The sequence below is a fragment of the Nansenia antarctica genome, assembly GCF_963989245.1.
Source record: "Nansenia antarctica genome assembly, chromosome: 6".
Classification (NCBI taxonomy): Eukaryota; Metazoa; Chordata; class Actinopteri; order Argentiniformes; family Microstomatidae; genus Nansenia; species Nansenia antarctica.
In genome coordinates, this window is record NC_137676.1 from 14,540,696 (window position 1) to 14,560,644 (window position 19,949).

The 19,949-nt window shown below is 44.1% G+C and overlaps 1 pseudogene across 1 annotated transcript in view; it reads left to right on the forward strand.

Moving 5' to 3' along the window:
* Positions 1-17,176, forward strand: part of LOC308160311 (filamin-B-like) — a 38,090-nt pseudogene extending 20,914 nt beyond the window's left edge. The window contains exons 37-42 of the transcript in view: positions 9,783-9,953; positions 10,387-10,506; positions 11,342-11,605; positions 12,808-12,924; positions 14,782-14,925; positions 16,989-17,176. The product of the transcript in view is annotated as a filamin-B-like (transcript). The remainder of the gene's footprint in view (positions 1-9,782; positions 9,954-10,386; positions 10,507-11,341; positions 11,606-12,807; positions 12,925-14,781; positions 14,926-16,988) is intronic.
* The last annotated feature ends 2,773 nt before the right edge of the window (positions 17,177-19,949 follow it).

Below are 19,949 nucleotides of genomic sequence, written 5' to 3' on the forward strand. Positions count from 1 at the left end.
GCGGTAGGTGCGGGAAAGTTACCATAGCTCAGCGTAGGAAGCTCTGATCGACTCGGGGTTGGTCTCTACGTGTTCAGGAGACCCAGGCGCATAAAGCAAACCTGGCTCATGTCTCTATCACAAGCACAGCCCGAGCTATGCGCGACTGACGCGAAGGGGAGCAGAATATGGCCGGGGACTTTTTGATGGGTAAAACATGTTACCTAATAGATATCACCATGAAACTTCCCCAGTTGATTACTTACATTGAGACAATCATTTTTTGTATTACAAGTTTTCAGAAATGTTCTGTTTAAATATGCAAATGATGTATTATCTACTTAAAATATGAGTTAATTTGCATATCTTTAAAGAACATTTGGACCACAGATTGGATAAAGACAGTAATTAATTACTATACATCCCTAGATTATTATTTGATGTGATAGACCTTGTTGGACCTTGTTGTTGGTAGTTTAATACCTTATCCCCTCTTAAAGTATGGACTGCTGTCATTTAAAATGTGTGTTAGCCTACGTTCTGTACGGGAGTGGACCCGAATGCAGGACACTGAGGCGGAGGCAGATGAACAGTTACATTTATTTAGCCCACAAGGCAGTGAAAGCTGTAGGTGTATGGAGTCCGGTGGTAGGTGTGGTCCAAAATTGGGAGATGTTTTCTGATTTCTGCCGCCCTCAACAAAGTTCTCCATAAGTCCAGGTTTTGGGGTGACACCAGGTTTGAGTTGGAGTCATCATCAGAGCAGTGGATGATGCTGTCCATGATCAGAGCAGTGGGTGATGCTGTCCATGATCAGAGCAGTGGATGATGCTGTCCATGATCAGAGCAGTGGATGATGCTGTCCATGACAGAGCAGTGGATGATGCTGTCCATCATCAGAGCAGTGGATGATGCTGTCCATCATCAGAGCAGTGGATGATGCTGTCCATCATCAGAGCAGTGGATGATGCTGTCCATGATCAGAGCAGTGGATGATGCTGTCCATCATCAGAGCAGTGGATGATGCTGTCCATGACAGAGCAGTGGATGATGCTGTCCATGATCAGAGCAGTGGATGATGCTGTCCATCATCAGAGCAGTGGATGATGCTGTCCATGATCAGAGCAGTGGATGATGCTGTCCATGATCAGAGCAGTGGATGATGCTGTCCATCATCAGAGCAGTGGATGATGCTGTCCATGCCGCTTTCTTGGCAGGTTGCTGCTGCATTCACCTGAAGTTGGATCCATCATTAGACTTAATAATAATAATAATAATTAATTTAATTTATATAGCGCTTTTCCAGGGCTCAAAGACGCTGACAATATAGGACACACACGGGGAGACACAAAAAACAACAAGCAACCACAACAAGTAACATGGAACAGAGAGTCAGCGAACGGGGAGGGGGGGGTGGTGTAGAGTCCGGTGTTGATGTTGCTGTTGGTGTTGATGTTGATGTTGGTGTTGATCATAACTTACACTTACTGCTGATGATGTGGGTCTCTGAAATAGAGGAATACATCTAGTTTGACATTAAATTACCAACCTTATTCTAAACTAAAATATTGTCAGGGTGCAGTAATTGGGGCAGATCTCATTACAACAGAGGGGCTGGGCTACAAACAAGGAATCTTCTGTAAATTTAATGTAAATTAAGTTACATTAATATTACTACAATATAAAACCCTGTCTCAAGCCTGGGTACACAACAGGCTACTTTGCTAGTTTAGCTATCTAACTAAAGTGTTATTAACTATAATAATAATGCATTTTATTTGTATTGCACTTTTCATTCAAAAGAATCTCAAAATAAATCACAAAAATGAACACAGTTCAACAGTCAAAGGCCTGTCTTAAAAGAGTCCAGGCTCTGTACTGCCCTTAGCTGGCTAGGAAGGCTGTTCCACAGGCTCTGTACTGCCCTTAGCTGGCTAGGAAGGCTGTTCCACAGGCTCTGTACTGCCCTTAGCTGGCTAGGAAGGCTGTTCCACAGGCTCTGTACTGCCCTTAGCTGGCTAGGAAGGCTGTTCCACAGGCTCTGTACTGCCCTTAGCTGGCTAGGAAGGCTGTTCCACAGGCTCTGTACTGCCCTTAGCTGGCTAGGAAGGCTGTTCCACAGGCTCTGTACTGCCCTTAGCTGGCTAGGAAGGCTGTTCCACAGGCACGGCGGAGCCGAACAGAAGGCTCGGTCCCCCATGGTGCGGAGCCTGGTATTGGGGACCTGGAGGACCAAACTGTTTGAAGACCTGAGGGTGCGGGTGGAGGTTTGTGGAGTGATGAGTTCTTGTAGATAGGGAGGTGCGTGTCCGTTGATGCATTTGTGGATGAGAAGAAGGACTTTGTAGTCAACCCTGAATGAGACAGGGAGCCAGTGTAGTGAGTGTAGAACGGGGGTTATGTGCTTGTATTTGTGGACTCTCATCAGGATCCTGGCAGCGCTGTTCTGGATGTATGGCAGCTTCTGTATGCTTTTGCCAGGAATCCCGATGAAGAGCGGATTGCAGTAGTCAAAGGCATGGACAAGTTCTCTGCATCTGACAGGGTTAGAGTGGGACGGAGTTTGGAAATATTTCTGAGATGATAGAAGGAGGTTTTGCACAGGTGTTTTATATGGTCACTGAAGGTCAGGTGAGGGTCAAACCTAACCCCCAGATTTGAGACTGAGGAGGAGAAGGGGATGACTTGACCCTCGAAGGGGAGCTGTGATATGGGCGAAGACTGAACCTGGTGTGGGGTGCCAACAAGAAGAGCTTCGGATTTGTTACTGTTTAACTGAAGGAAGTTGTTGTTCATCCATGCCTTTATCTCCTCAAGACAGGTGGTGAGACATGACATGGCTGCAGAGGGGCTTGGGGCAGTTTTAATGTAGAGCTGTGTGTCATCAGCATAACAATGGAAAGACATCCCATATCTGGTGATGACACGACCGAGGGGGAGCATGTAGGTGATGAAGAGGATGGGGCCGAGAACCGACCCCTGTGGAACACCACAGGTAACAGGGAGAAGTCTGGACTTGCATCCTCCCAGTGAGACGTATTCAGTCCTGCCAGAGAGATAGGACTGAAACCACTTCAGTGCAGAGTCTGAGAGTCCAATGGTGGTGTAGAGGCGCTCTAGGAGGATAGTGTGATCCACCATGTCAAATGCTGCTGTCAGGTCCAGGAGGATGTCATTAGCAGTTCATTCGTCACCCTTAGCATAGCCGTTTCTATACTGTGGGCTGAGCGAAAGCCTGACTGAAATCTTTCAAACAGGTTGTTGTGTTTGAGGTGATCCTGGAGTTGGGAAGCAACTTCCTTCACTAGCACCTTGGACAGGAAGGCAAGGTTGGTGTATGACTTGAGCAGAGCAGTGGGAATGGGGTCCAGGGCGCAAGTGCATGATTTCATTCCTCTAAGGATTTCCATAATGTGGCTCTGTTGAACCTCTGTGAAACATGGGAGAGATGGCAAACTCCCAGGCGAGGGGTTGGTAGCAGAGGGAGACAGAGAGGAAGAGCTGGGCATCAGAGAGCGAATGTTGTTGACCTTGGATCTGAAAAAGTCAATGAAGCTGTTACATCGCTGCTCTGTAGCCTCAGTAGTGGGAGATGGTTGTGGCTTCAGGAGATGATTTATGGTAGAAAAAACTAGCTAGCTAGTTATAATAATAATAATAATAATAATAATAATAATAATAACTTGCATTTATATAGCACCTTTCAGGGAACCCAAGGTCGCTTCGTTATCTAACCAGCTATACATTACCACTAACTCTAAACTAGCTTGCTAGCTAAAGTTACCTGAGGTAACTTACCTCTAAATATGGATCTGGCTGGGGCTAAGTTAATTTATTTGAGGAGGTAAACACACACTTTATTTGTTTTAAGCACTTTGTTTTAGATTTTTATTCTGGAAAACTATGTAAATTAATGCATATTTTAAGTAGATAATGTATCATTTGTATATTTAAACATACAAATTCAGAAAACAATAAATGTACCCATCCATGGGTTTGACCTTTCATCTGACTCCGCCTCAGTGTCCTGCATTCGGGTCCACAAGTCCCCTGCCATATTTTGCTCCCCTTCACGTCAGTCGCGCATAGCTCGGGCTGTGCTTGTGATAGAGACATGAGCCAGGTTAGATTTATGCGCCTGGGTCTCCTGAACACGTAGAGACCAACCCCGAGTCGATCAGAGCTTCTTACGCTGAGCTATGGTAACTTTCCCGCACCTACCGCACAATACCTCCGGAAAACCGCAAAAAGTAGGCATTCATCGGTAGGGGGTAGGTGCGGTAAAGTTACCATAGCTCATCGTAGGAATCATTGATCGACTCGGGGTTGGTCTCTACGTGTTTAGGAGACTCAGGCGCATAAAGAACATGAAAAGGCTCATGTCTCTATCACAACCACACCACAGCTAGGCGCGAATCATGCGAAGGGGAGCAGGATATGGCAGGGGACTTTTCTAGGCAAAACTCGGGTTTTGAAAAAAGCACTCCGTACCTTTACGAGGTGATAACCAGGCCCGTCACTATGGGCGGGCCTCAGGGGGCCAGGCCCCCCCACAGACGTGCTGGTGCCCCCCCCAACTGGCAGCCAGATATTAAAAAAAAAAAAAAAAAAACATATTTTATGTTAAATGAAGACATTAAAATTGAGAAACAATAGTGTGTTTTTCATTTTGTTGGACGGGATTCTAGTGACAACCAATCATTTGAAAGTTGAAAGTTGAAAGTTGCACGTTACGCACGCTGCTGCTCCCGCCATTTCAGTTGTGTGAGGCGAGCACTGAGCAGTTGAGTGAAATCTGCGCTTTTTGATGGATAAAGCTTTAGCAGCTGCACCCAACCCCGATGGACATACGTAGCACCAGCATTAGCGACTGTGGGCAGCCTGACACTAGCACCCCGACGGCTACCACTAGTGAGGTAAGTCCTACTAGCCCAACTGTTAGGGCTAGGGGGCTACTACTAGCCTTGCTAGCCCCCCGATGAAAGTTTTGTTACTTTTCGAGCCACCAAACAGACTGCTACAAAGTGAGAACATGGACCTGTTCACTGCGGTTACTCTTGTGAACAGTGCATCTGAATGCATAAAATCACTGCGCACAGAGGATGAGTTTACTGCGCTCTGGGACCTCTGCTCTCCTCCAGCCTCAGCCACTGACGAGGCTGGTCCCAGCTGTCCAACTAAGAGAAGACGCACAATTAACAAGAGCTTTGGTGCATTTGTAGTTGAAGGAACGGTTGGACAGTCACAGAGGGACACTGGCGAAAAGACAGAGTTCCTGAGAGTGTTTTACAGTGTTATTGATGCTGTGCAAGGAGAGATGGATGCGCGTTTTGGAGAGCGCAGCTGCAAGCTCATTGGTGCGCTGGCTGCTTTAAACCCAGAGGCCGAGGATTTCATGGATCCATCGAAGGTCACTCCTCTCCTAAGATTAGCTCGAACTGAAGTGGTTGAATCTGAATATGCTGTGGCTCGTGGTGGGTTCCTGGTAAAGAAGATGGAGGACACCTCGTTTCCCCCCAAAGATGGACAATGGACAATAGCCAATATTCTCAGTATACATTCCACTCAGCACTCCAGGCCATGCCAACTGTCATCCAAGCTTATACACTCGCCCTAACTTTGGGAGCGTCTACCGCGACTTGTGAAAAGTATTTTTCAACACTTAAAAATGTTTTCTCTGAGCATTGGCGCAGCATGTTGCACAAGCGCAAGGCTCAACTGATTCAGCTTGCCTTCGAAAAGGACCTCACCCACAAGTTCAAGGATGAGTGGAAGCAGAGGCGCCCCGTCCATAGAGGCAACCAAGGCAATTGCTTGGGGCCACCAAACAAAAAGGGCCTCCAAATTTTTTTCCACATTTTTTTTTTTCTCCAGATGGGAGTGTTACATTAGTTTTCTTAAGATAGGATAATAAATAAATCTGTTCAATGGGCATTTGCCAAAGTAGCCTGCTGTTAATCAGTATTTATCCTGTATAGAATAGAATAGAATATACTTTATTGTCGTTGTACAGTTGCCTATACAATGAAATTGTAGTGGCTCTTCCGAAGGTGCAAAAAAACAGAAAACATATTCACATATTCACAAACATATACACATATAAGATAAACATTTATGAACATGTCTTATGTCTACTGTTCAGTGTCTACTGTATGGTGTATATGAAGATGTTATGACGTTTTATCATGAAAATAATGAACAGCAAGCTAGATCCAAAACTAGGGCCGGTGGAGGAGGGCAATTGTCACATTGGACATTTATTGAATAGAACAGTCAAACTTGGCGAAGTACAAAAATAATCCATAAGCGATCAAAACCAGAAAAATAACAAACAATGCGTATAGAATATGCGTATAATGCAGTCAACAAAAATACATCGCTCCCCTCTCTCTCCACTACCACCATGCAAGGTGCGCAGGTGCTTAAATTACCTTGCAATATCACCCCCCATAACCATATGACTTCTCAATACGGTGATCTAGGCAATAAACAAACAATCAAAGTAAACTCACAATAAACCCATTAGCCTGTTATACTAAATACCCCCTAAATCATATTCATACCTCCTACAACACCTCAGGCCTTTGGGTCGGGTGGTTCATGGAGGCAGACTGAAAGGACACACATTCATTGCCTATTTCATAAATGTTCTCCATATAACGACGTCGATCATTGATCGGCAACGACACTATATAATTGTTTGCCTGACTGGCAATCGGATTTGGGCAGTCTGGGGATTTACACGGCAAATCAAATGAAGAACTACAAATCCCTGATGACAGGGAGATGACATATGACTGCTCTGATGAATCAACCCCTATTTCATTATTTTCTCTATATAGCGACGTCGATCATTGATCGGCAACGACACTATAATATAGTTTGCCTAACTGGCCATCGGATTTGGGCTCCTAATATCTAAAAAGCACTACGGTTTTCTTATTTTATCGGATTAAAGTAGCGAAGACCAGAAATTCCCATTGACCGCCAGTCAAACTTCTCCCCTTCTATCACCCAAAAAGGGGCGTGATCATTCTGATGACAGGGAGATGACGCGCAATTGCTCTGATGAATTGTAGTTTTTTGATAGCTGGCTAGTCTCGCGGTGCCAGCCGTTTCCACTTCCGCTTTGCTCTCGCTCCAAACGTCTGGAGACCTTTATCCATAGAACGGATTCTATGTGCCGCCCGGAGCGAGCGGCAAATCTAGGACACTGATAGGCCGGACCGATGGGAAGCACCGCCCCCCCGTCCTTCTCATTGGTTCAGCGGGGCAGTTTTTTTTAACTGCCCCGTTAACTATTCATTTGTTACGTATTTATTTGACATCTGGGTACAAAATATAAATAGTTAATACATCATGTAGCCTATATTAAAGCCTTTAAAAATGATTCATGATAAGATCCATCATTTACATGCATTTACATGCATCATTTACATGCTCCATGTTGCATGTAATTTGTATGCTACTTGTGGTCCAGTATGTCGCAATGTGTACTAGGTGTGCTACTGTACCTGTGGTCATGTACTGTTTTTACTGTTTTTATGTAATGTGCTTTGCATGTTTTTATGTGCTTTTATTATGTCAAATGTAATTGTTGTATTGTGGCTGTCTTGGCCAGGGCTCCTTTGTAAATGAGACGCTAGTCTTTCAGACAGTTTTTTTTACTTACACACACACGAGCGCGCGCATATGCGCGAACTTCGTAAAACCGTATTATATTTTAGTGTCAGGGAAATAAATACATTTAAACATGTCCACATCGTCACCCGCCTAAGACCCTTACCAGAGGCCTCCATAATGTTGTTTGCTTAGGGCCCCCAAAAGTCTAGGGGCTCCACTGAGTGGAAGGACTTACTGATGAGGAGATTCAGCACTGAAAAACGCCGCCTCCTTCTTTTCTGAGCCGGGTGTGTGTGTGTGTGTGTGTGTGTCCGTGTGAGCACACGCCGTGGTGATGTTTTGCTAGTTGTATTCTCGACAGCTTTTTCAACTGGAGAGATGAGCTGTTTGCACGGTTATGCTATATTTAATGTGCTTTGTGTATAACGTGTTCAATGATGAGGATCTGGCTGATCCTATTTGCTGTAGATGGGTGGTTTTAATGTGATGATCAGACGATCGGTCGGTCATACTGTATCCCTTTTGGAAGTGCACTGATTGCGTGCCAGTCTCCTAATTTTAGTTACGTAGGCTATCCCTGGCATTTATTTAATTCTTGTTCTTGTAAGTGTGCCGGGTTGGTGCCAATTATTGACCTGTGCGCATTGTAATGCACAACTTGGCCTCTCCACGCTATAAAGTAACTTGCATTCAAATAATTTTAGCTTAGGCCTACTCGGGTCGACAAGTAGGGATGCTCCGATTTATCGGCCACCGATTTAAATCGGCCGATTTCACTCCAAATGACTCGATCGGTGATCGGCAAAAATGGCCGATCGCAAAAAACGATCTTTTTTTTCCTTTTTTTTTTTTTTTTCCTGGGGAAGACAGATAACTGAACAGAAAACATAGGAGGACGTAACAGTATGTAAACCATGAAGGCCACGTTTATGATGTCTTTTATACAGCCATATCGACTGACTTGGGCTTCAGGCGATGAATTGAGAATGAAGGACCCCAATTGAAATAAGCCATTGGCTTTCTTGGGTTTTTATCCTGTTAGTTGACCTTGTATGTAATATGTACTTTCATGTACCTACTTCTGCAAATCTTCTAATAAAGTTTTCAATCAATCAATCAAAAGGCCCTAACTGGGTGATAGGCCAGACCTTTACTATGCCATAAAAATGGGTCTGCGTTTGCTTGGTGCCTAATGGATCAAAACTTTTGTCTAAAAAGCAAAAAATATGTAGGCTATCCAGTCAGTAGGCCTACAGTTATGTATAAAAAAAAAAATCGGCATCGGTATCGGTTGATCTTGAGGAAAAAAATCGGTGATCGGTATCGGCCCCAAAAATCCAGATCGGAGCATCCCTATCGACAAGGCCTTGTAATAAACCAGCTTCGCCTGTGTTTATTGTTATGTTATTTGCTGCATTCTGATAATTTTAGGTCTAGTCTTCATCGGTAGGCTACGTGTCCAATTTAGCCTCTGCAACCTACTATGCATGTCAGTGTTGCATGACGAATACCATAGCATATCGGATTATATAAAATAGTTAATAATAATTGTGCCCCCCCATGCAGTTCATTGGCCCACCCTAAGACTGGGCCCTGGTGACGGGTCTGGTGATAACTACTAATAAGCTGCCAATCCAAAAGGTCTATCATATCAAAACATAATCTAGGGATGTATAGGAATAAGAAAATCACATCTAGGATTTGCCCAGAATTTGGTAGTGAAATGTTCAATTTGGGGGTTTGGCCCAAGGACTACCAGGCATGAAAACAAATGTGCTTGAGTGCCAAATGTGCTTTTTGGTATTTGTGACAGCAGCTGGTGAAAGCGGGAACAAGTCGGCAACGACCAAATGTTCAGACTTTCATTCTGAAAAATGTAAATACATTTCAATGTTGTTCAAAATCAATGTAAAATCACTCGCTAGTCAGGCCAAAATATTGCACTGCAATGGACCTAGTTAGTGTAGAGTAGTGGGTATTACTCACCAAATCCATTGCATTGCAATATTTTTGCTTGACTAGTGTCTTTGATTTTCAACAACGTTGACATTTATTTACATTTTTCTGAATAAAAATCAGAACATTTTGTTTGGTTGCTGCTTTCACCAGCTGCTGTCACATTTCTCGGCCATCACCACACCTCACCCCACGTGTCTCACCTGCCACCTGTCCCTATAAAGAGGCTGGGAGCAGTGTACGCCCCCGGACGTCCCAAGTGAGGCTGGGCACAGCAGCTGACTTCACCTTGGACATCACAGAGGAGGACATCAGCCAGCTCACAGCCAGCATCATGTCCCCCTCGGGCCTGGACCTGTCCTGTCTGCTCAAGAGGCAGCCTGACAGCCACATAGGTGAGTGGGGTAGTGGTTGCCGGGTAGTGATTGTGGGGTAGTAGTGGCCTAGTATATAGTGAGTTGGACTGGTGATCAGAAGGTCATGAGTTCAAATCCCACCAGGGAACATCTCTAATTGTGTGCCCTTGAAATTTGCAGAGGATCATGTGCCTGGTAGCTGTGGACAAACTTAGAAAATAGGACAAACAGATGACCTTTCAGCTAATGACCCACATTCACAATTCCTTGTTAAAAATAATCTACATGATACAATCCAAGCGTTGTATAGAGCCAAAAGAAGAAGAAACGCGTAACTGTCCCATTACCTAGACAGGGCACTGTATATTGACATTCATAATTTTTTAAACCCCTTCCAACACATTCAACCAAACTACCATCAGTTTTATGTTCATCAAAACTGCATTTTAATGATGTTTTTTGTTTTCACCAGGGAGCCCATTCACAGCGGAGGTGACACAGAATGGCCATGTGACAGAGAGCATCACCCACTACCAAGCTGCCACCATTGCCTGTATAGGGAACGTATGTGGGATTAACCTCAAAATACCAGGTAGAGGAGCCTTCTGGTCTGTTACATGTAAAACATACACATTTTATCAGTACAAGACAGATATACAGTATATTCATATTTTATTTTATAGTATAGATACAGTACAGCATTGGAGGCTAGTAGAGGTAGATCGGAGGACGGGGTCATTGTAATGCAAGGAATGGAAAGAGGAATGGCATCAAATGCAAGGAAGGAACAAACAAACATGTTTGATACCATTTCTCATTCCATTCCATGCATTACAATGAGCCCATCCTCCAATTTCTACATCCGCCAGCTATACAGGCATCCATCACATCTAGACAGAGAGCTTGTATTGGATGGGGAAAAAACTGGCGGCCATGCTGGCCAATCCCTCCCACCCGATGTACTGCGAGCTGGCAGGGATGAGGAGCAAGTTCAGCCACAGATTTGTTCTCCCCCGTCAAAGTACAAAAAGATTTGGACAGTCCTTTATTCCAGCTGCACTCCGACTCTACAACCAGGCCCTGCAGGGTGGGGGAGACCTGGAGATGGAACTTTTGGAACTTTTTACTTATTGAGCCTGCACTGTTTTATGTATTTTATTGAATGTTTTTCTGTTTTCTGTACTGAATGTTTTCTGCCCTAACTGAGCTGTTTGACAACAAAATTTCCCCATTGGGGACAATAAAGGTTTTCAATCAATCAATCAAAAGTATTGTATTGTGTATTGGGTGTGTGTGTATATCTCTCACAGCCGTTTACTGCTCTTCATGATAATGTTAACTACATTGAAAAATACTCTAGTGAAAAAGTATCTTTTTCTAATTGGTCACTGAACCAACCTGTGTAAGCGTTGTCTACCGTTGTGCAGGTCTCGACTCCCAGCACATATCGGCACAGGTGTCCAGTCCCTCAGGAGTCACAGAGGAAGTCACCACAGAAGGGAATTACACCTACTCTGTGAGCTTCGTGCTGCCCAGTGAGACAGGTGTCCACGCTGTTAGTGTGAGGTACAGAGGTCAGCAAACCCCAGGAAGTCCTTACCAATATACCGTGGGCCCGCTTGGGGAGGGTGGACCAGAGAAGGTTCAGGCGTGGGGACTGGGGCTGCAGAGTGCTAAAGCAAGTGTCCCAGGTAAAGTACAACTATTATGTTCCATCTGCATGTGCAAGAGCATGCATCATTGCTTGTGTGTGCACCCATGTACTTTATGCTTTTGTTCTTCTGTGCAGCTAATTTCCCATACCATGATGGCTTTAAATATACTGTTATTTGTTTGCCATTATTTCATTTGACTGTACATCATTGTGTGTGTGCACCCATGTACTTTATGTTTGTGTTCTTCTGTGCAGCTGGTTTCAGTATCTGGGCTCGAGAGGCTAGTACAGATTCAGATTCAGATTCAGATAACGTTTATTGCCATTATGCATACACATATAGGAATTTGCTTCGGCATTACAGTAAGTGCGTTTATACTTTTTTCACGTGTATACAAAAACAAATGCAAAAAACAGGACAACACAGGACAGACAACAGTGCATTGGATAGTGCAACATATATAAAGTGCAGTGCAGAGTTTTTACAGTGAGTCCAGTGCATATTCAGTCCTGGGCAGACTTGGGGGCGGGGGGGAGGGGGAAGCCAGAGTCATTTAGCAGCCTGGCGGCTGAGGGGTAGAAACTGAGCCTGTGGCGGGCCTTCAGTGCCTTAGGCAGCCGCAACCTTCTTCCAGAGGGAAGCAGGGTGAGGAGGCCGTGGCCGGGGTGGAAGGGGTCGGCCATGATCTTTCTTGCCCTCCTCAGAGCCCTGGTGTCATGCAAGGAGTTGAGGGAGGGCAAGGGACAGCCGATCACCCTCTCTGCTGAACGTAACACCCGCCGCAACTTGGCCTTGTCCTTGGTCGTTGCAGCAGGGAACCAGGTGATGATGGAGTGGGTGAGGATGGACTCTATGATGGCCGTGTAAAACTGGACCATCATGGACCTCGGCAGCCTGAATTTCCTCAGCTGCCGGAGGAAGAACATCCTCTTCTGGGCCTTCTTCGTGAAGGTACTGACAGGTAATCTGTCAGTGACAATGGAGGGTCCCAGCAGGGCTGAGCTCTGCTTTGAGGACAGGGGAGATGGTTCCTGTGGGATCTCCTACATTGCACAGAAACCAGGTACAGACCCACTGCCTATTATGTAACATGCATACCATAATGGCTTTAAATATGCTGTTATTTGTTTGCCATTATTTCATTGTACTGTACATGCTGAACCTCTTTTGAATAGTAATTCCCCTCATAGCAGTGTGTAGTGTCATTATGGAAACTGAAATTGATATGGTTCCTGTAGGTGACTATGAGGTGTCAGTCAAGTTCAATGATGAGCATGTTGGGGATAGTCCATTCCTGGTGCCAGTGTATGCCCCTGCAGATGATGCAGTGGAGGATGGACAGACCAAAGCAGCAGGTATCAATCAGCAAGGTTGTGTTATGGTAGTTTACTACTTTCGCAAATACGTAGAGGTAATTAAACTGATAAACTGTTACTGGATTTAGACATTAAATACAGCGCCCTGATTAAGTAATGGGACAGTGAAGCTAAAATACAGGCAGTTATTTCATGCAAAGGATTATCGACCAAATACAATATGAAGTGTTTCTATCTGGTCCTTCTTGGGATGTATGACACAGTCATGACACAGTCTCATGACACAGTCTTATGTAACTTAGGTTATCTAGTCATGGGCCTGTCATGTGATGGATGCACTTCGGCCAACATCCTGTTTACCTCGTAGTATAAAGGTTCCATCTATTCTATGTTTTTGGTCATTCACATCTGCTCCACTTTCCATGTGGTATAGAGATTGATCCAGATTGACCTGACTTTAATAAAGATCTATATTAACCCTTCAATTGAGCACCCAAGTTATTCCTCTCTTAAGTCTTCTTCATGCCTGAAATCATCATCATTACAAAATACTAAACATGAGTGCGTATCTTGGACATTTCATAAATCTGTCCCATCACCTTTGGGTTCCCTTGAAACAGGAGGACTATGCCTAAAAGTGTTGTAATTTCTGAATGATAAAAACAATATAAATACCATCAAATAATAGCTGAAAATCTCTACTTTAACCTCATTGTAATTGCTTGATTTCAAATGTTGGAGTGTAGAGCCTAAAGAAGAAAACATACTTCACAGGGCACTGTACAGTATATTCATTTAATTGCCTCACTATAGGCTATTGCTTTCAAATCAAATCAAATCAAATTTGATTTGTATAGCGCATTTCTTACAAGATGCAACTCAATGCGCTTCACACAATGAAAATGTTCAGTCAATCAGTCAATCAATCAATCAATACTGACAGAGCCGCGAGCAGGCAAAAGTAAAAAAACCTGTATACTATGTAGCCAGGAAAAATTCCCTTGCAGCCCTCTACCAATAGAGCGACTACTAGCCAGTTTGCTTACCAGTACCCAGCGGTCCCCCAGGGGAGGCCAGGACCACCGGCACAAAGCAAGCAAGCAAGGGCAAAAACCTGTACACCATGTATCCAGGAAAAATTCCTTGCATATTATCGGCGTACACACTGTCCATAAATTTTGTGTTGTATTTGCATCGTTCTGCATCCAGTATGGTCACAGGTCCTGCCAAAAGAGAAACTTAAGCACAGTTATGATGCAACAACACAATAGAGACAGTAAAGATGACAGCAATACAACCTGATGGTGGTCCTGGTACACCCTTGTACCGGTTCCAGTACTGCTCTAGGTGCTATTTGGAGCTGACAGTGCCTCATCAGCACCCGGGTCCATTTTCCTGTCAATACAAATCTCAAAAACACGAGTATGGTGTAATGGCCTAGTGATCCTAGTTCTATAATGTCCAATGTCTCCCTTAGTATCAAAAGGCGACATTGAATAAGTAGGTTTTGAGGTCACGCTTAAAAATGTCCTGAGTTTTAGACAACCTCAGGCCCTCAGGTAGGGTGTTCCACAATCTAGGAGCATATATGCTAAAAGCTGATCCTCCAAATCTCTTTGTCCTAGCCTCTGGCACTATTAAAAGTTCCGTGCCACTAGACCGTAGGGGTCTAGCTGGTGTGTATCTTATGAGCATGTCCACCATGTAATTGGGTGCATCACAGTGAAGTGATTTATAAACTAGTAAAAGGATCTTAAAGTCTATTCTATGACTGACAGGGAGCCAGGGAGCTTTGATTCAATACATCCCAATGAGTGCTTTAATCATTTTTACTATTGAGTGCTTGATTCTTTACTCAGTAGTAACTGTTTCATTAAAGTGTTTGACCTATTGCAGGTCATCATCTGAGGGGATTATCAGATGGCTGCAAGACGTCCCCATTGTGGCCCTCCTTCCTGTCTGATGCCTCTAGTGGCCCAGGCCTGAGAGCAGCCATTGTAGGGAAGAGAAATGTCTTCACTGTCGACTGTAGTAAAGCTGGTGAGTCTCTAGAAACAAGAAGTTGGGACAGAGACACAAGATTGTATCACTCTGTATCCCTCTGTTTGGACAACCTCAACCTCCACACGCACAAATTGATTCTTTTTTTATTACTCTGAGCGGACTGAGTGCCACATCTTGTTTTTCCTACAAACCATATATGTCTATACTGGCAAATATTACAATGTGCTTTCTCCCCATTCCTGTTATTTCATCCCTCAGGAGGACACATAGACGCTACACCTCAGCTCACAACCATTCCATCGTATCTACCCACCACGCTCAACTGACCATGACCTCACTGTCAAGGGAGGACTTTGGAACTGCCTGTCAGCTGTCCGGAAAGCAGAGACTATCTCAGCCTACGTCTGCTTCATTTCCCTCCACTTCCTGGTTCTCGCAGAGTTCTCTCGATTACTGTTTCTGTCACCTCCCCTGTCAAACTTCACATTGTTGTTATTTATCGTCCCTCAGGTCAGCTTGGCCACTTCTTAGAGACGTTGCAACCTGCATACCTTCTCCCTCATGCTCTCTCTTCCTCTTATTCTCCCTACCCTCTGTTAAATCCTTCTCCCTTCTATCCACTGATGCAGCCTCCTCAACCCTCCCGTCCATTCTTTCCTTATCCTTCAATTCTCTCTGTCCACTGACCTCAAGGCCAGCACAATCCTCTCCACATGCTCCTTGGCTGTCTGAATCCCTACAAATGTGTACAATAGGGCGCAGGGCAGCTGAGAGGAAATGGAGAAAAACCGGCCTCCTTGATGACCTAAAACCTTATCTCTCTCTCCTCCTTAACTACACCTCCTCTGTGGCCTGGGGTGGTCCAGTGGTCTAGCACCGCGGTCTACAGTGCCCATATATGCTCATGTCGGCATGGGTTAGAATCTGGCCCATGCCCTGCTGACATGCCCTCTCTCCCTTACTTTCCTGTCTGTCTTAAAACTGTCCAATAAAATGAAAAATATGAGTGGCACTCAGAAAAAAATACTTACAAAAAAAAAAAAAAAACTACACCTCCTCTGCTTCAGCTGCTAAATCTTCTTACTACCAGTGCAAAATCCAATCCTCTGCCTCTGACCCAAGGAAACTGTTCTCCACATTTTTCTCAACCCACCTCAACCCACCTCCTTCCACCGCTCCCTCCCTGTCTTTCTCACCTACTTTGAAAAGAAGGTTGATGACATCAGCAGCTCTTGCTCTCTACCTCTCTCCAGCACTGCTACTACCCCTAGCAAACCCACTGTAGAATCTTCCTAGATCAGAACGATACATCCATTCCTCACAAGAGAAGCAGCACAATTCTTGGTCCAGACACTTGTGATCTCCCGCCTTGACTACTGCAACACGCTCTTGGCCGAGCTCCCTGCCTCCGCCATCAGACCACTGCAGCTCATCCAGCATGCTGCTCCCACCTGGTGTCTCCCCAAATTCTCCCGTTCTTCTTTTCGTGTCCACAAGAGAGTCAGTCACAAGGCTTGGCTAGATGTGGTTCAATCACAGCTGAACACATTGCTGTCCCTTCTCATTGAACTCTGCCATGTCAACTCCCTTCACTGGCTCCCGGTAGCAGCTTGCATCAGATTCAAGACCCTGATGCTCGCTATCAGGTGGCAAAGGGAACAGCCCCTCCCTACTTGCAAGCAATGGTCAACCTCCAAACCCCTGCCCGATCACTCTGCTCTTCCACCTCGGATGGCCACCTGGCACCGCCGCCTCTACATGGATGCAGCAGTTGTGCTACTCAGTCACAGCTTTTCACTGTCCTGGTGCCCCGCTGGTGGAACGAGCTTCCCACTGCTGAGGAGTGCAGAGTCACTTCCTATCTTCCGCCGTAGATTGAAGACCCATCTCTTGAGGCTACATGTACATCTTAACTGTCCCTCCTAAAGACCTCTTCATCCCCTCTACCCCCCTGTGCACTTTCTCTATTGTAAATTTAAAAAAATAATTTAAAAAAATAAAGTACTTACACAGTGATAACAACATATTTATGTTTGCTCTCTCTGTGACACCCTACAACATCCACGTAACCTTCAGACTGATCTTGTCTTTTCTCTCAGGTACAAACCTGCTCCTGGTGGGTATGCATGGTCCTACCGTCCCTTGCGAGGAGGTGTCAATCAAACACCTTGGCGACAATCGTTATGAAGTCAGCTACATCGTAAAAGAGAGGGGCAGCTACATATTAGCAGTGAAGTGGGGAGAGGACCATATCCCAGGGTCTCCTTTCCATGTCATTGTAGCATGAAGGTGTCTGGCTCAGGTTCAGCCTATAAGCCGTTATCCTGAGAGGAGAGAGAGGGGGGAGAAAAGAGAAAGGAGAAGAAAATCTGATCCAGATGCCTCTTGAATGTCCCTTTCTTTGCTCTATTGCCTTCTTAGTGTGATCACTGACCTGTCGGGATTGGATATTCGAAAGTATAGTTTTCAGCACCATACTGCATCTTTTACTATCCAATATTGTCAGATGAGAGATGACTGAATTAAGGAGGGCGTATTTGTTCTACACATAAGGAAGGATGAAGGTGTTCATGAACTGTAGATTATAACGTTTATCATGGAAATTCCCTATATGTACCTTAAATGTCTTTAGAATTCCTTCATTCCTAAGTGATGTACAGTAATATTTTCCATAAATGTATTGGTCTCTTTATCTGCTGTTACCCTAAGACCTTTGTGCTACTGTAGTCTATACTGTAGGCTATATGTTTTATACTGTATAATAAATGTATTAAGATAACTTCAAAATAACTCCTATTTGGCTATTATTGCATCACTGCACCACAAGTGGACAGAAACGAGGCATGTTAAAAATAAAAAAGTAGAGTATACCCAAACTGATCATACCGTGTCTTTTGGGTAATTACCGTCAATGCCATTTGACGAATGAAACTTGATGATAACTGTCAAGTAGCCTATTAAAAGTCGGAAAGATGGGTTTATTGTAAAATTGCATTACTAAGGGAAGCGCGTCCTCTTTAAAATATTGACCTAATTATTTAGTGTCCCGGTTTTTCTAATTCTAAACAACAAATCAATCACGTTAGGCAGATAGTTGTGATCTGCAAGGATTTCCAGGATTTAAATAAACTCAAATACAGGCTAACTTTATTTCAACATTTGGGAGAAGAACAAGGCAAATATATAAATTCCACGGATATAAACTGGACAAAAAGCTATCCATGTTGTTGGACAGATCAATACATCTGATTGACATCTACTAGACCTCCATCCTACTTCATCCCATGACAGATAGTTAGGCTACTCCAGGGGATTAACACATTATCATCAGAACAAGTAAGTGACCCCATCATTCCAGCCACATAACAAGACTGTGCTTGAAATAATATAATTTAGTTTGTAGTAGACTACATTGTAATAAATATTTATATTTATATTTTCCAAACGTATACAAACTTCTGAACTGCGGACGTGGATTGCTATTCAACACTTGCGTTACTGGCATGGTTTTGGAAAAGTCGCAGTAATAAATCGTGTTATTTGCTGTGACTATAGCGTATTATATGGAGATTCGTAGTATATAGGCTACTATTATATGCCATTTAGCCGACGACGCTTTTATCCAAAGAGACTTACATTGCAGTGAGTGCATACATAGGCTACACTCACGGAACACTTTATTAGAAACACCTGTACACGTCCTTCTCATTCATTCAGGTGGTGTAATGGTGTGGGGGAATGTTTTCTTGGCACACTTTGGGTCCGTTTACCAATCAATCATCGCTTCGATGCCACAGCCTATTTGCGTATTGTTGCTGACCATGATCCCTTCATGGCCACAATGTACCCATCTACTAATGGCTACTTCCAGCATGATAATGCACCACCATGTCATAAAAGCAAAAGTCGTCTCAAATTGGTTTCATGCATCTTTTGGAATCAATGCCCCAAAGAATTGAGCCTGTTTTCAGAGCAAAGGGAGGCCCTACCCAATATTAGTATAGTGTTCCTAATAAAGTGTTCAGTGTCAGTGAGTGTACATTGTCAGTATATATGGTCCCAGCGGGAAACTAACCCACAACCTAAGTGTTCTTAGTATCATCCTCTGCCAACTGAGCCACAGCAGACCACATATACAGTAGAAGATTAACATAGTCGTTAATAATGATGCCTTAGAAAATTCCATCAACTGATTGGTTGGTGGGCAGTGCATTCATGCATTAGTAGGCTACTAGAGTGATGTACTGGACACTTGGCTTCACATTGACCATATCCTCTCTTGTCCATCCCCCACCATGTTATGCTCACGGGCTAATGAAGGTCAAATCAGAAAATCCTGCCCTAATCCACAATGACATGTAAAGGTCTTAGTTTTACCAAATTAAGAAATACTGCAACTACCATTCTTGTGGGTTTGAGGGGTTTGATGTGTATGTGTCTGACAAAAATGCATCATGCACAATCACATTTAAATTAAGAGAAATAAAAGAAACATTGGAGAAAAGAAATAAATTGGTGTGTGTGTGTGTGTGTGTGTGTGTGTGTGTGTGTGTGTGCGTGTGTGTGTGTGTGTGTGTGTGTGTGTGTGTGTGCGTGCGTGCGTGCGTGCGTGCGTGCGTGCGTGTGTGTGTGTGTGAGATGAGCTGGTAAGTGAAGGCTATGAATGGAAGCATACTAAAATATACACCCATGACCTTCAAAATGTCCAGTTCTACTGGTTGTTCTACTTCTACAGAAAATGATGACATACTGTATACCCTCCTCAAACCCCCACTACATAAAAATATACACCCTCCTCTATTCACCCTCCTCTAGACCCTCCTCCTCTGTCAACATCAATATGACACATATTCACTGTGAAATTAAAATGAAATGAATGTCAAACATGATGATCCGGAGACCAGTACCCTAGAATGCTTCCATTCATAGCCTTCAGAATTAGTAGTTCTTTGTTGAGTTGTCCTTAAACCCTCACTACATAATACACCAGAGGTTTACCTGTGTGTGTGTGTGTGTGTGTGTGTGTGTGTGTGCCTGTTGTGATTTCCATCAGGTAAGCC